Raw genomic sequence first — 16,717 nt, 5'->3', positions numbered from 1 at the left:
TTAAAAACAGGAGCCCACAGTCTTGGCTCTTGTTTGCACTGGCCCACATTGTTTGCAGAGCAACAACGGTTGCTAGTGGCAACACCGTCCACTCCCGTTTCCAGGAGCCTGTTGCTATGCAACCAACAGAATACTTCCCAAACCAAACAATGCCATCCCCCAAGTGATCCTTCTATCTCACATTAACCAGAAACTTAGAACAATAAATACATAAGCTATTACTCTGACCCTCTGGAGCGGAGGAAGGGACTCGGTAGGGGGAAAAAAAGTGCAGTTATAGAGAAAAATCTACAGAAAGCCGTACTTCAGGACTTACAACAACTTTTTCTGGTGTGGGAACGCTGACAGGGACTGCTAAAGCCATCAGAAAGACAAAAAAAAAAAAAAGAAAAGAAGAAAAGAAAAGCCGCCACAAGTCATGCTTGCACCTCAACACTCCAAATACAACAATCACTTTGTAAACGAAGCCTCAAATTACTTTTCCAACTAAATAATCCAGACGTTCCTGACAGATTTGCAGCTTGGAAATACACTCTGATTGCTTTTACGACACGCCGGAAGCTTCGAACAGCCGTGCAATAAAGCAGAGACACTTGTTGCCATTAAAGGGCCGTCTATACTGGACATCTGTGTCCAACAAGTTGGGCTGATGTTCTGCAGATACGCGGCTTTCAAAACACACAAAATGCTCCTACCACTTATGATATAGACCATCCATCCAAGCTAACTGCAAATATGAAGCTTGAACCTGTATGTTATTAAGTAATGGTGGGGTGTGTGTGTGATTTATAACTTTTATATACTGTATTTGCATACACAAAATTAAAGATCCGAGGCAAGATAAGAGATTTCTCCAAGAGAGGCAGACAGTTCTTCACATCTATTTCAATATCTAATGACTGATCCAGTGAGATTAAGGTTTGCAGATGGCAAGGTCGGGCTGAGGAAGTGGACAGTTTAAGTGGTCAGCTGGGTCCTCATGTGAGCCCCTCAAAACAAATCCCCCAAAATAGGCACATCTCCAAACCCTCAATCTTCAATTGCTGTCACAACCCTAGCCCATCCGTCGCCAGCACACCAAAAGCAAAGGGCTCTGCAGCCAGGGAGAATCGGTCGAGCGTTGCCATGGAGACCGTTTGTTCACACTTACAACTCCACAACGCCCCCCCTCTCCTCCTCCTCCTCTTCCTCCTCCTCCTTCTCCTCCCCCGGTAACCCTTTCCAGATTTCCGCACCACCCCCAACCCTGAGCTGAGGATGATTCCGAAAGGGAAAAAAAAAAAAAAAAAAAAGTGTTTTGTAAAAGAGAAAGCTTACCTTTGCAACATTTGACTATGAGACGGTGAAGGAGAAGACTGTTAAATGTGTCTGGTTCCATAGAGATAATTGCCCTTTCTTTCAGTTTTTCTTTTAGTGGTGATGACAAACTGGTGGAACTCCAGTTTTTGTTGTCACACCACCTTGTTACCCATAGTGATACAAAAACAGAGGATTGAGCTGCGAAAAGGAGTCTCTAAAAGAAGGTGTCTGTTTGGGGTGCAAAAATATACGTCCTGGTAACTACAGCAAGTGACACATGCAGGAAATCTGTTCAGGGATGAGTTTTTCAGAAACGTGATGGATTCCAGTCAGCCAAGTTACTGCTGCGGGCTTTATATTGCAACAGTGCAACAAGTTCTGGCTGGCAAATAAGAAGCTAGATTAAAATAAAAGCACTATTACATGCACAATATGCATTTATATTTTTTTGTGTGTAATAAAATAACAGTGCCGTTTCTCTTTTAAAAAAAAACCTCTTCTGAAGACAGTGAGCGGAAGATTACCAGACTACCAATGCTAAATGCCAAATGGCATCAGGTCAATGGTAGCCAATATAGTTAAGAAGGAAGCAAGACAGAAACTTCCTAAAGTGATTCTGTCATGCCACATTGTCTCCACATTACGTCTACACCTCGACAACTCGGATTTCAGAGTCACGCAGGCTGAGTAATCATTCTTTTGCTAATCCACAAGAACAACATGGCCTTTACTCCATAGCTTATATGACTGATCTCAACAACAACTGGATTATCACACGCCCTTTAAAATGTTCTTATGATGACACAGTGTGGCGATCTCTACCACTGTATGTAAAAAGCATGTCTCATTGGTATTTAAACTTGCTGACTAATAGTCGCCTATTACCACCAAACAGGGACAGACTGCCTATAGACACATGAGACTTGATCAAATTTGCCTTTCTGGATCTTTCAACACGTTTCAACACAAGCCAAATTCTGAAGGAGTCCAGCTCATCAAGCATCTTGCCCAAGTATCACATTATGTAATCCAATCCAGTCATGTCAACGGCATGACTATGGTCAATTTAATGGATGTTTCTCTGGATTGTGTGTGCCAAATCTTCCAGGATAAGGATATTATATAATAGAAATAGACTGATTATCAGTTTGACCAATATTTTTTACAGATATTCATAGACTTTCTACTTGAGGTGCAGTCATATTAATGTCAATTTAATGTAATTTTGCAGGCATAAAAGGTCCATTATCTACTGTCAATAGTGTAGTGATGCATAAAGCACCACTTGCAGAGAAGTCACTTTCAAACCAAGCAGCTTTCTGTTGGTCAGTGTGGCAAATTCGCAATACCAACTTAAACACAAGCGAAATCTGCATGAGGAACTTTCTCGCCAGCATGTGAAACTCCCGATTGTGCAGATTACTATTTAAATGGCTCACAAAATTTCAAATATTTAGAAACATTACACTTTTTCAATTAATTATCACATTAACAATAAAATATTCATTATGAATAAAGTTCATTGTTGTAGTCTAATAATTTAGTTATCATTGTGCCAAAACAACAACAACAACAACAAATATGTTTATCAAGTATAGGTTTCGGTCATAAAAAACAATATCAGTCAATCTCTAATATGTAATGTCCTATTGCTGCTTATCCACATTTCCATACACCCAGTTTCAAGATTGATAAGTGTTTACAAGCATCTATCTGATTCACACTGGGTTACCAAACAATGATAGGTGTGTTCTGTTTATGAGCATTATGGGTGAAAGTGATATAGTGATACAGAAATAGTGTCATTTCAAGTCAAGATTTCACATGGCTGAGTCATCTGAATGATTCAGTAATGTCATTACTGGTGAAATGCTGGTTATAATAAATATTAGGAGAATAGAATAAATTCTGCTGTGTGGAAAATTATGTTTATTGTAGTCCTTTAAACGACTGCTGTCCTGATTTGTAATTTATGAGAACTTTTGACTGGTTGGAAGCTGCTTATTTTTTTTAATAAACAAAAAGGAACAACCTGGAACTGTTGGAGTTGATTCAATCCTCCACAAGAGACCTGACTGGGCTGTTGGGGGGGAAAGTGAGCAGAACGACTGTTTGACAAGTTCTGCATACAATAGACTGATAGCACAGAGGGTAACGGAGGAGTCACACAGGGTTCAGCCCTCAGAGAATCAACAAGCTCTTCCCCAGTGTCTATTCAGGTGCATAGAGAGGTATGAATGGGTAGCTGAAGTGCACCTCTGCACACAGGCATGATAACTACAGAGACGTCAGCCTTGACGGAAGAAAAGTCCTGAATAAACGCTCTTTTTCTGAGGGTCTGAGTGTACCGGAGTGAACTTCTCCAGGATGAATGAGAGAATCGATGGAGTTTGACACTATAAAGTGTGCTAAACCTCATAGTGATGGATATTAAACTAAATAGAAGACATAAATTGAGTACATTCTAAATCTGGACTTTTTCGACTTAAACTAAGTAAAGTAAATATTTAGTTTTAAGATGTTTTCCTAAATCACGGTAAAAATAACACCAAGGACTTAAGGTTAACAATAAGAAAACTGGAAAATGGACAGGAAAACACCAGTCGTATAATAAGCAACAGTAAAAAGAAGGGACATTAGAGGGACTGTCCATGTCTCCAGACTAAGGCGAGAGAGAGAGGAGGCCATTGTGATGCAAATGTCACAGCCCAGTGTGCTGTTTGCGGCAGGAAATTTAATTAGCAGTTCTGGAGCTACGATACAAAGCAGGTGGAATGTAAAGAACGCTCCGACGAGGAGCGGCTTGAGACGAATTCGGGGGGGGCGGGGGGGGGCTGTTGTTTGAACGCTGAGGGAGAGGTTCTTGTGAGCAACACATTTCAGTCTCAGACAAGTCTCAGCCTGCAGCTCAGACATCTCAGCCAAGTCACCCGTTTCCTTTTTTTCCTCAAAGAAAACAAGGATCAGAGCACATTGATTATCTTTATTCATCATTTCATCACGGAGCGCTGAACATAACATAGTTAGTGATATCGATGGTTGATATATCACATCACACTGTTTAATTTAAAGACAGTAAATAACAAGTTTGCTATGTTTCGTGGAATTTATTGTTTAATAGGCTAGATATTCAAAGACTTAAAATAGACGTATAATACAATATAAATATTTTCTGAATGTCAACAGTATATTAAAGTACTATAGTGTTTGCCTTTGTATTATTAGACAGAACTGTTAAACAGAACTAATGAAGACGGAGAATGGGAGCTCCTGTCCTAAAGCCACTTGAACTAATGCTAATGCTGTGGTACGCATGGAAGGAGACCAGGGGCCTTTTTTTTTTTAATGGATGTCAAAGGAGGAGAGACTTTACTACACTGAATAATTCTTCTACATGTTTCCTCTTAAACATTCATATTGGATTGATCTCTTTTTAGAGTTTACACTGGAAAAAAACTGCTGCTTTGTAAGAGAAGTCACAGACAATTGCGTGACAGGTATGATTCAGTTTACTGCATTTCTTTTTCATTTCTATAGAATCAGGGCACGCATGATCCAAGTTAGCTGTTACGCTTTCTCCAATGTTAGAGCCACAGACCCCCGTATCTCCCAATAATAAGACCATCTCTGTCCTGTCCATCTGATTTCTCAGTGCTGTCAAAATTTAAGTCCCGTTACAACACTTATTGGCAAACAAAAATATTGGCCGACATTTGACATTTTTTAATTATCTTATCTTCATTAGCTGATAACTTTTTCTGTTTGACTGCTAAGTATCATAAACGGGACTTTTATTTTGACAGCACTGAGAAAACGGACAGTGTAATCAGACAGGAGCTCCCATTCACCATCTTCATTAGTTTACGGCCTTTGTTTAACAGTTTTGTCTAATAATAAAAAGGCAAACACTATACAAATTTTTAAAGAACTAACTGAGATCCCTCGATACTATTTATTCATTTAGAAGAGCCTTTGGTTTCACTTTATTTTGATGGCCCAGTTTAGAGACTAACAATAAAGCCACTTTCACACAGCACGTTGATCCCAGAAAATTGCCATAAAATTGCAAGAGTGCCTTCTGTGTGAACACAAACACGTCCTGGGATTGAGACCTAGTAACATTGCCGGGATCAGTCCCGGAACGCGCCCTGTTTGAACAAAAGCCGTATTCAATACCGTAAGGGGTGTGTTAGTGATGACGCCGAAGTGGAGATCGTTCGCCAGCTTATGGAATGGCACACAATGCGCTAGTTTATGATCGAAATCAGAAGGGGAAAAAAAAATGCACGAGCATAGTTTCTCTAAAGAGAGAGAGAGAGAGAGAAATCACAGATCATGAGCAAACTTAAGACGCCGTGGAGATATCACACGTCTTCACGGGATGTGTGTGAGCGCACGCACAGATTCTAGAAAACCACCGGCAGTGCATGAACGAACCAAAATCAAACGATCCCAGGACAAATCATCGGGTATTTTCCGGAATTTCTTTGTGAAAGGGGCTTAAATAACTTTACAACTACATGTCAACTAACTCTCAGTTATTAGTAGACTGTAATAGAATGTTAAGGTTAAGTGTTATGGTTCAGGTTAGCAGAATAAGTTGACATGTAGTTGCAAAGTTACTTATAGTCAGTAGTAAAATGTCTGTTGGAGGACCATCAAAATAAGCAGATATTAATTGTCTACTAATACTCTAATGAGAGTTTTAGCAGATATTAAGTGTCTACTAATACTCTAATGAGAGTTAGCTGACATGTAGTTGCATAGTTACTTATAGTTAGTAGAATGCCTAAAGTGAAAAGTCGACACGACCACAACGCAGCCCTGAAGTATCAGCAGAGATTGAGTCAACTAGATCATCCCCTGTGAAGGCCTCATCGACACGACAGCCACGACACAGTTCCTCAACAACCGTCCATACCGGCGTGATGAATACGATCCTCAATTGGATGGAACTGAAATAAATACTTTTAATGTTGCGATCCTATTGGACTTATGATAGCAACCTGAATTGTAACAAAGCACTGTTGGCCAGAGGAGAACTGGCACCCCGACTAAGCCTGGTTTCTCCCAAGGTTTTTTTCTCCATTTTAACACCAATTTGCCACTTGTCTGCCACCTGATGTCACCTGATGGAGTTTGGGTTCCTTGCCGCTGTCGCCTCTGGCTTGCTTAGTTGGGGACACTTGACTTGACATTTGATATTCAACAGTGTTTTGATCTGCCTGCATTGACACTATTCTTTAAGAGCTGCTGTGCAGCCAAACAATGTACCAGATATCAATGTAAAGCTGCTTTGACACAATCTACATTGTAAAAAGCGCTATATAAATAAAGGTGACTTGACTTGACTAAAGTGGACAATCAAAATAAAGTGTAACCAAGCCCTTTATCCAAAGCAACTTACAAATGATAATACATCAAAGCGATTCATGTTACTGCCTCCTTGGGATGAAAAGTGCTATAATACGAAGTCTACATACTAAAACAGGCATTATTGACAGGCTAGAATAGATACAGCTTGTGTCCCTCCTTTAATGCTCATTTCCTTTTTTGATTGTTTTATGGTCCACCAGGCAAAATGTAAAGTCTGATTCCTTAAAAAAAGTAGTATACATCTCCTAAACAAGTCACATAATTTGAGCATTCATTCATGTTAGTAGCACAAATAATATGGGGTGAGTTGTGCATCAAAGTTTAATACTAATGGTTAGGAGCTTGTTCAAATCCCCAAGTATGAGCAATAACAAAAGTGCTAAAATAACTATTTGTATGCAATTATCAGCCTGAATCTTCTTGGCTGCATCTCAACTTGTCAATTCTGTATAAAGTTACAGGAGGAAGCTATTTCAGCTACGTTAAGAGTGAGAGATAAGATAAAGAGATAATTAGAGCCATAAACACAACAAGAAAACATGATAATGATATCTATGGAGATGTGAAAAAGTTCAATCATCAGCAGTACTGCTCACGCTGCCAGGGCAGCCTAAATCTTGATTTCTGAATGCGCTTTTGTCAGTGCCAAAACGGTTTAAGCGCATTTCAACTTAGATCAGCTAATTCAGTTTGTTTTGTGTAATTATTAATGCTTGTGGTCCAAGCATTATGACCCCTTACAGCACAAGGGCAGCTGTCGGGTGGGTACAGCAGCGATCCGCTCCGGGCCGGGCTTCTTCCACATGGGCTAAATACAGCACAGGCTCAATTATGCACACATACACACACGGGTCATCTGCCACCCCCTCCGACACCCTTCCCCCCCATGGTGCATCGGTGCACACATACAAATACCTTTCAAAGGGGACCACTGCAGCTGTCTGCTTGAGAGCTGTGCTCTACTATAGTCCATTAAAAGCTCAGTGTGGTTTAGGGTTACAGTAGACGCTGCTACGACAATCATAAAGTCTCCATGATGGCAGATGACTGGAGCTGAACTCTGACCTGGGAACAGGACACATACATGGGCACTGATAGATGATCTAACGAGGTGATTCATTGCACATGCATATACAGATTGAGGTATATAATATCGCACTTATCACTTCCTGTTATGTAAATGTAGACACTGTGGTCCTGCTTTCCTTGAATGATTTAAAAGGGTTGTTCACCCAAAAATGGAAATTCCGTCATCATTTACTCGCCCTCATTTTCTTTCTTCTGTGAAGCATAAAAGAAGATATTTTGAAAAATGTTTCAACCATTTTTGTCCATACAATGAAATATTGAGACATTTTTCAAAATATCTTTTTTTGTGATTCACAGAAAAAGGCCAGTCGTACAGGTTACGTCTTAGAGATCGTCTACTACAATTCATCAACATCTGCCAGTACTGACGCTTCAAAAGGAAGTGGAAGTGTAAAATCATGGCGTATACGTGAGTCACCAGCATTTCCTCTCTGTTCTCCTTTCACCCTTAACCTGCTTTGCAAACCGAGACTGTGCATGTCTATCACCACAAACAAAGATTGAAGAGAGCTGATTAAAAACCACTGACTTTTGAAAGAATAACACAGCACCCCCAGCCCAGCCCCTCTCTTTCCATAACCCAGGCTGTATTTGTGTATCAAGTTGCCATGTAAACATAACAGCTGCTTGGATCTGGGTTGCACGGAATTCCATTCCCATTCCTTTATTTTTCTTTGTGGTGGGTGTGTAACCAAATTAAAAGCTTGATTTGGACTACACTGCATTACGGGGCTTTGTCAAAACAAGTGAACAAATGGTTTTGAATTTGCCCACAGGTTTACAGCTAATCTATTCCTCACATGTGCACTACAAACCTAGCGATATATAATTACCTACACATCTGTGGTGTTTTGAAAAACTGTTTTGAGGTGAAACTTTGCCAAATATTGATTTCAGCATGATAAGATTTAGATTCTGTACAGTCAAGCCGCCTTGGCACCTAGAGTTAACGTTTGACTTAATATTAATTAGATCAAATGACAAAGAGCACAATGAAGATTAAGTGGCATCAACATGAACTACTTAATATTCATGAGCTAATCTTCTTAAATTCACCTACCTGTCTTTTTCAGCAGGTAAACCATACTAGCTGTGATGAAAGAGCTGGCAAAAGGCACAGCAGACTCACAAATGGCAAAAATGCCAGTTTTTCCCATTACATACAGTAGTAAATATGTGAGGCCTTGAAAGCACATAACATACACGAAGCAAGATTGCATTCAAAAATAGCCCAGTTTAGTTAGGTTAAATTTATCATGCATTCACATTACTACCATAGAAACAGTTAAGCAATGATCTAAAATAAATTAAATGTCACTCACACACTATCAAAATGCCCTCTTCCTGTTCTTCTAGAAAGCACAGATCTCAAATAATATGTGTAATGAAGCCATCAAACAGTCGGTTTGTATTAACTGAAGCTTTAATAATGTCAACTTGCAAAGCATTCAAAAGTTTGGGGTTTGGGGTTTTCTATTTTAAATTTTTTTTTATGATCCTGTGATGGCAAAGATGAATTTTCAGCATCATTACTCCAGTCTTCAATGTCACATGATCCTTCAGAAATCATTCTAGTATGCTGATTTGCTGCTCAATAAAAATTTCTTATTATTACCAATGTTTAAAATAGTTGTGCTGCTTAAATTTGTGGAATTTTTTTTGATGATGAGACATTTTAAAAGAACATTTATTTAACAGAAATATTTTGTAATATTGTCTGTCACTTTTGATCAATTTAATGCGCCGTTGTCGAATAAAAGTATTAAAGGGTTAATTCACCCAAATATGAAAATTCTGTCATTTATTACTCACCCTTGTGTCATTCCACGTCATCCGTAAGACCTTTGTTCGTCTTTGGAACACAAATTAAGATCTTTTTGATGAAGTCTGAGAGCTTTCTGTCCCTCCACAGAGACCCAACACAACTACCACTTTCAAGGTCCAGAAAGGTAGGAATGACATCATTACAGTACTCCATGTGACTCCAGTGGTTTAACCTCAATTTTATGATTGTGCTTTTGTTTGCACGAAAAAACAGAATTTACCACTTTACTTACAAAAATATTGATCTGCATTCTCGCGTTCACGAGAGCATCACGACGCATGCGTGTTGTGTTCAGACTCACGAGTCAACAAAACGCACATGCGCGAGTGTTCACGAGAGCATCACGACGCATGCGTGTTGTGTTCAGACTCGTGCGTCAACAAAATGCACACGCGCAAGCATTCACGAGAGCATCACGACGCATGCGTGTTGTGTTCAGACTCGCACGTCAACTCAATGCACATGCGCTAGTGTTCATGAGAGCATCACGACACATGCATGTTATGTTCAGACTCACGCGTCAACACAACGCACATGTGTGAGTGTTCACAAGAGCGTCACGACGCATGCGTTTTGTGTTCAGACTCACACGTCAACAACGCATATGCGCGAGTGTTCCCGTGAGCATCACGACGGATGTGCGTTGTGTTCAGACTCACGCGTCAACACAACGCACATGCGTGAGTGTTCACGAGAGCACCACGGCACATACGCGAGTGTTCACGAGAGCATCACAACACATGCATGTTATGTTCAGACTCACGCGTCAACACAACGCACATGTGCGAGTGTTCACAAGAGCGTCACGACGCATGCGTTTTGTGTTCAGACTCACACGTCAAGAACGCACATGCGTGAGTGTTCACGAGAGAACCACGGCACATACGCGAGTGTTCACGAGAGCATCACGACGCATGCATATTCTGTTGACACTCGCGCGTCAACAACACGAATGTTCACGAGAGCATCACGATGCATGCGTTGCGTTCAGACTCACGCATCAACAACGCACATGCGTGAATGTTCACAAGAGTATCACGACGCACGCGTGTTGTGTTGTGTTCAGACTCGCGCATCAACAAAACGTACATGCACGTGTGTTACGAGTGCATCACAACACATTTGTTTTGTTCAGACTCGCACGTCAACACAACACATATGCGCGAGTGTTCACGAGAGCATCACAACGCATGCGTGTTGTGTTCAGACTCATGCGTCAACACAATGCACATGTGCAAGTGTTCACGAGAGCATCACAACACATTTGTTTTGTTCAGACTCGCGTGTCAACAACACATGCGTGAGTGTTCACGAGAGCATCACGACGCATGTGTTTTGTGTTCAGACTCACGTCAACAACGCACAACCGCGAGTGTTCACGAGAGCATCACGACGCATGCGTGTTGTGTACATGCGAGAGCGCCTTGGATAATATTATTTTGTAAATAAAGTGGTAAATTGTGTTTTTTTTTTGCACAAACAAAGCACTCTCATTGCTTCATAAAACTGAGTTTAAGCCACTGGAGTCACATGGATTACTTTAATGATGTCATACCTTTCTGGACCTTGGAGAGGTAGTTGCGTTGGATCTCTATGGAGGGACAGAAACCTCTCAGACTTCATCAAAAAGATCTTAATTTGTGTTCCGAAGATGAACGAAGGTCTTACGGCTGTGGAACGAGGGTTAGTAATTAATGACAGAATTTTCATTTTTGGGTGAACTAACCCTTTAATTTTCTTTCTCTTTTTTTTTTTTTTTTTTTTTTAAATCTAGCTGACCTTAAACTTTGAATAGTAGTATATAGCTGAACCAATGAATTAGCTTGGGACGGGACAACCCGTCTACCTGAACAATAACAGGTGGGCGGCAAAAGGAGTGTTTGAGAAACCTGTATGGAAATCATAATTTCTTGGAAAATTCCATTTGGAGGCACAGGAATTACACACCTCCTGTTACTGGGGCCCCCTAGTGCTTTGGGCCCTTGGTTGCATCCAAATTTGCCCACTGGATTAAAGCAGATGCCTATGCAAATTTACATTTAAACAATGAAATTATAATAATAATAATAATTATTATTATTATAATTGGTGGAGTCAGTCATGTCGAGAACAAAGTGTAGTCTACCCTCCTAGACAGCTATAGGAGCTCAGTGTGCAAACCAAACCGCGCAAAAACTAGCTAACTGGACATTATACAGCCCAGGAAACTGCGACTGGCCCCATCAATAATTAACTTCAATTACATGAATCATTCATTTCTCCTCCAGCCTGGACATGCACCTGTAACAACATATTTCATTACAGAAACCGGATCTTAAGGCTTTGGAGATGTAGCGTCGTGAAGATGCGTTTGGGGAGGATTTCAGAGCTCAGTGAAGCACCTGACAGACACGTCGGCAGCTGATGTGAGCTCTGCTGCTCACCCCCTTCAGCTGAGCTCAGGAGGGACCCGTCACACACAGCGACAAACACACTCCCACTCTGACAGGCAAAAACGCCTCGTCTCAAACATCCTCGAACGGGTGCTGCAGAAAGGGTGAAATAATCAAAACTATCCAACCATGACGTTATAGGTAGTGAAGAATGGGCCGGCCAACATGATTTGTGTGTTGAATCAGGATCTGCCTCTCTCTCTCTATGCCAATTACCCTCATTATCAGCTGCGCTTTCTGTGGCACGGACACTCTCAGCTAAAGAGAGATCAATAGAGAAGCACGGCCCAATAAGGGGCGACACCTGGACCACATGCTATTGTCATGAAGAGGGCTCATTACCAGGCTCTCTGCTGAGCAGGTGTAACATCACCACGGCGACACGATGCAACTCCAGAAAAATTACAGCAGCTTTGGATGAGCATAGTCAAGCTGTTGTCAAACTGTTAGTGTCAGGCACCCCTAATCTCATTATGACGATAATGCAAATACATATCTCATTTGCTCACAATTACGACAGTATGGCATTTCAAATCACTGACACAACTAATTACAACAAAGTTTAAAAAGGTGGGGAAAACATGCACATGATCTATTATCTATTATTCATAAAAAAAATAAAAAACGTTTTGGAATATTATTCCAAATACTAATAAAAACTTGAGGTTTCTGACAAATTTAGAATATATTTGCAAATGCCATTTAAAACAGTGTGGTTTTTTTAAATAATGTGGGAGTATAAAACATGGGAAATAAAGCATCATTAAATATAAACTCTTTTATTACTATTAGTTTATATTATTATTTATATAAATTTATGCTTTATTTATGCTATTTAAAATATGATCTGCAGATTGGTTTTTGGGTTAATGACAAATAAGACTGTCCAACATTATAAAAAGAAAAAATCTTTTACAAGGAAATGTTGAAAAACATTTGCCAAATACAATTTTGTATTCATGTTGGTTTCATAGATTTAAATAAATAGATTAGTTGATTTTTTTTTTTTTTTTTTTAAACAAAAGTTTTGGTTGATAGACTTCAAACATGTCAAGTTTTCTAACAATCAAGTAAATGCAATAAAAACACTTTTTGACATACTTTTTTTGCACCTTGAATAAATAATTGTAAACAACTTGATTCATATTTTCATAAACATTTTTATGGTAAAAATACATAATTAGTCAATAACATCAAGAGGTTTTCAGCGAGTTACAGTATTTGATCGAACCTATGCTTATGCCTGGACAAAATGTATCATCATCTTGTTTTTTTTTTTTTTTTTTTTTTTTTTTTTTTATAAATGTAATGACCTTTACACAGAGTCATTATGGTCTAAAGGGGTCCTCTCTGATTTATGGTTTTCTTGTCACGTGACAATACAATGAAATGACTTCCTGCACATTGACTATCTTAACCACACTAACTTTGTGATCAAAAATTGGTTGATTTAGTGGACAAGTTTTCAAATATTAGCAAAATTTTAAAATAAAACTACTTCACTTTTTTTTTTTTTTTTTTTTATTAAAAAGCAATAAATTATCACGACAAATGACTTAAACCAACGTTTATTTTTTCAAGAATATTAGCTAATATTATTATTATTTTATTTTTTATTTTTTGTTAAAATCTCCTGACAGTTACACCACCTACTAAACATGTTTTACTTTAAGCCTTACAAAAGAAATTAAAATGGATTGTTCTCCGTCGAATATTTATATAAGTCAATTTTGCATAAATTGCATTTTTATTGTGCTTTCGAACAACTTAATCAAAAAATACGAGATTCACGTCATTGACCCTTTAACAACAGCCTGCAAAACATTAGTCCAGATAAGAGAATACGATTTGAACCGGATGACAAGAAGGTACATTCAATTCCCTTCAAAATTACGGAAATATATTTGCATCTAATAACCTACACAAACATCAGAATAAACATAACATGAATACTTTGTAAAGTCAGTATTGCCGATGACGCTCGTATAATCAGAAATGCATCACTTTTATCGGGCACCGCTATTCTGACTTGAGCAACCTGTTGATGCATCCAAACATGAAGCTTCATGCCCCAAAGAAACATGACAGGACTAAAAACGACATTTATCATATAGGCGATGTTTCTGTTCAAACTCAAGACATTTAATCTGGGCTCGTTATTCATACAGAAACAGACAGGTCCACATCAGTGTCTTCGAATCAACTCAGGCACTTCTACGAGAATTTAAGCGATTCTTGATGAAAGGTAACGGCGGAACAAAGCAGTTAAGTTGCTCCTGTGACAGATCTAACTGTTATTAAAACAGTTCCAGCTTTTAAAGAAAGTTTACCTAGTTAGGTAACTGGTTAGCCGGTTAGCTCGTGAATTAACCCATCTAATAAACATATTAATCTTACAAACGTAATAACCAACATGTATGGCATTCAGCGTACAAAAAGATCACTTAAATTTCTCCGCTAATTAGTTTAACCGATCTCCAAACAAACTGACCGAAGTTGGCAAACCAGATGAGCTAACCAACTAGCGTGCTAATGTGACTCTAATAGACAGCGAAGGAGATCAGGGCGTGAAAACACATCAAGATGTACATTACTCAACCTCCATGGTCTGTTAAATTTACATTCAATTCATTTTGATCTCTCTAAGCAGTAAAAAGATATTCACCTCAGACTTTTGCTTAGATCTGCCCTGGCTTTACTGTTCTTTTCCCTCTCTCTCTCCTCCAGTTGCTGCTGCTGCTGCTGTTGCTGAGTGTTGCTCCCGTTGGTAAGTAACTGTCTCCACGACTACAGTCACTATGGCGAGCGGGGGTCTCGAGGCAACTGTTGCTACCGTCCTCTTCATACGTCAAGGGCTAAAAAGCGAAAGAGGGAGGGGCCAAACTCGAGCCCCTCCTAACGCATTCTACTTCAGGCTCGAGCGGTTAATGTTTGATTCCCGCGGCGAGCGGCGCACAAACGCGCCTCGGCTCTGCTTTTCTCCGCCTAAATGTGTCATTTTACCGCGCTAACTGCCAGATAAAACGGCGATAAAACGGCCAGGTTCTTTGGTTACATGTCTTTCCGCATAGGTTGCCAATTTACAGCTGTAAAAAACAAAATTCAAGGCTTTGCTAGTCTATACATAACCTATTCTAATACACATAATACATTTACAATGTACTATCTAAACAACGCAGCTCTGTAAACTGTAGTACAATCTATAAACTTTAAAACTGGATAAATGTTATTCTATGTTATTTCATTAGAACTGTCCATGATGTCAGTGAGACTAGTAGATCAATTTCAAGCGTAGTTCCCCACAATCACCGCTTAGTGGCAGTATATCACCGTAAAACATACACTTATCCTCATCGGGAGGAGATGGGTGTTGGAAGTGGAATACAAGCGAACTGGATTATATTTTATATACCTGTAAAAAGTTTGAAAACATTACAATTTTTAATGTTTTTGAACTAAGTCTCATACTCACCAAGGCTGCATTTATTACCATTCAAACATTTGTGGTAAGATTTAAAGAGAGAGAGAAATTAATACCTTTAATCATCAAGGATGCATAAATTGATCTATTCATCAAAGAATCTTTAAAAAATGTATCACCATTTTCACAAAAATGTTAAGCTGCACGTCTGTTTTGAACATTGATAATAATAAAAAGAAATGTTTCTTGTGCACCAAATCAGCATATCAAAATGATTTCTGAGACAGTGTGATCATGTGACAGTGAAGACTGGAGAAATGATGCTGAAAATTCAGCGTTTCCATCACAGGAATAGATTACATTTTAAAATATATTTAAATAGAAAACTGTTCTTTTAATTTGTAATAATATTTCACAATATTACTGTTTTTACTGTATTTTTGAGTAAATAAATGCTGCCATGGTGAGCATAAAAGACTTATTTTAAAAACATTTAAAAATTGTAATGTTTCCAAACTTTTAACAGGTACTGTACATGAAGTAGTTTAAACTATTCAATGATAAACATTGAAATAATTTTAAACAGTATTATGCTGCATTGTCATATCGTCTGACTACGTTTAATTTAGTAAATGGTTATCATCTTGGAAGTAAAAAAAAAAAAAGCATAATCAAGTTTTGTATAAACGCCTGAATGTCTTAGCAGTCTACTGCACATTTTTGGCAGTTATTATAAAAATAGTATGATGTTCCAAAAATAGCCAACTTGAATTTGTTGCATTTTTGTTTTAATATTCTTGTTTATTAAACTTTCAGCACTTTATGTCCCATAGATTTTTTTTTTTTACTTAAAAAAATTATTTCAACTGTTTTGTTATATAAAAGCCACATTAAAATTGTATTGGAAACGCTGCACCATGACATTTATTTTTGGAGCTATTCAGATGCCTTATTCACTCTTAAGCTGGAAAAGTGAAATTATAAATGTTTATATGACCTAAACAAAGAGTGAAGTAAAATGTTTTAATGTGTATGTTATGAAATTTATTTCATAGATTTGCCGTCATTTCCACCACAAATTGACGTTAATAAAGTTGTTTTAGTTAGTGTACCTGGTTACCAAGGAGACAACGGTGTCTGAGAAGAGCACGCTTGAATTATAACGAGGTTCTGTCGTGCAGCACAAGTGAACGCCAGGTGGCACGTGAGAGCTTTAAGGGAAGTTACGGGGGCGTGTGCGCAAGTCTTGGATTATTGGCGCGCTCCACTCGTGAG

General features: G+C 38.8%; 1 protein-coding gene across 3 annotated transcripts in view; it reads right to left on the bottom strand.

The window, feature by feature from the left end:
• rfx2 (regulatory factor X, 2 (influences HLA class II expression)) overlaps positions 1-14,959 on the bottom strand; it is a 44,993-nt gene extending 30,034 nt beyond the window's left edge. For 2 of the 3 annotated variants that reach the window (XM_051903213.1, XM_051903215.1), the window contains exon 1: positions 14,687-14,959. The gene's annotated coding sequence lies outside the window, so the exon portion shown is untranslated. The remainder of the gene's footprint in view (positions 1-14,686) is intronic. The other variant, XM_051903214.1, reaches the window with a different exon arrangement.
• Between the last annotated feature and the right edge of the window lie 1,758 nt (positions 14,960-16,717).

This window comes from Ctenopharyngodon idella, chromosome 8 (genome assembly GCF_019924925.1).
Source record: "Ctenopharyngodon idella isolate HZGC_01 chromosome 8, HZGC01, whole genome shotgun sequence".
Taxonomy (NCBI): Eukaryota; Metazoa; Chordata; class Actinopteri; order Cypriniformes; family Xenocyprididae; genus Ctenopharyngodon; species Ctenopharyngodon idella.
Note: the sequence above shows the minus strand (reverse complement) of the source record. Positions and strands in the feature narration are given on the sequence as shown.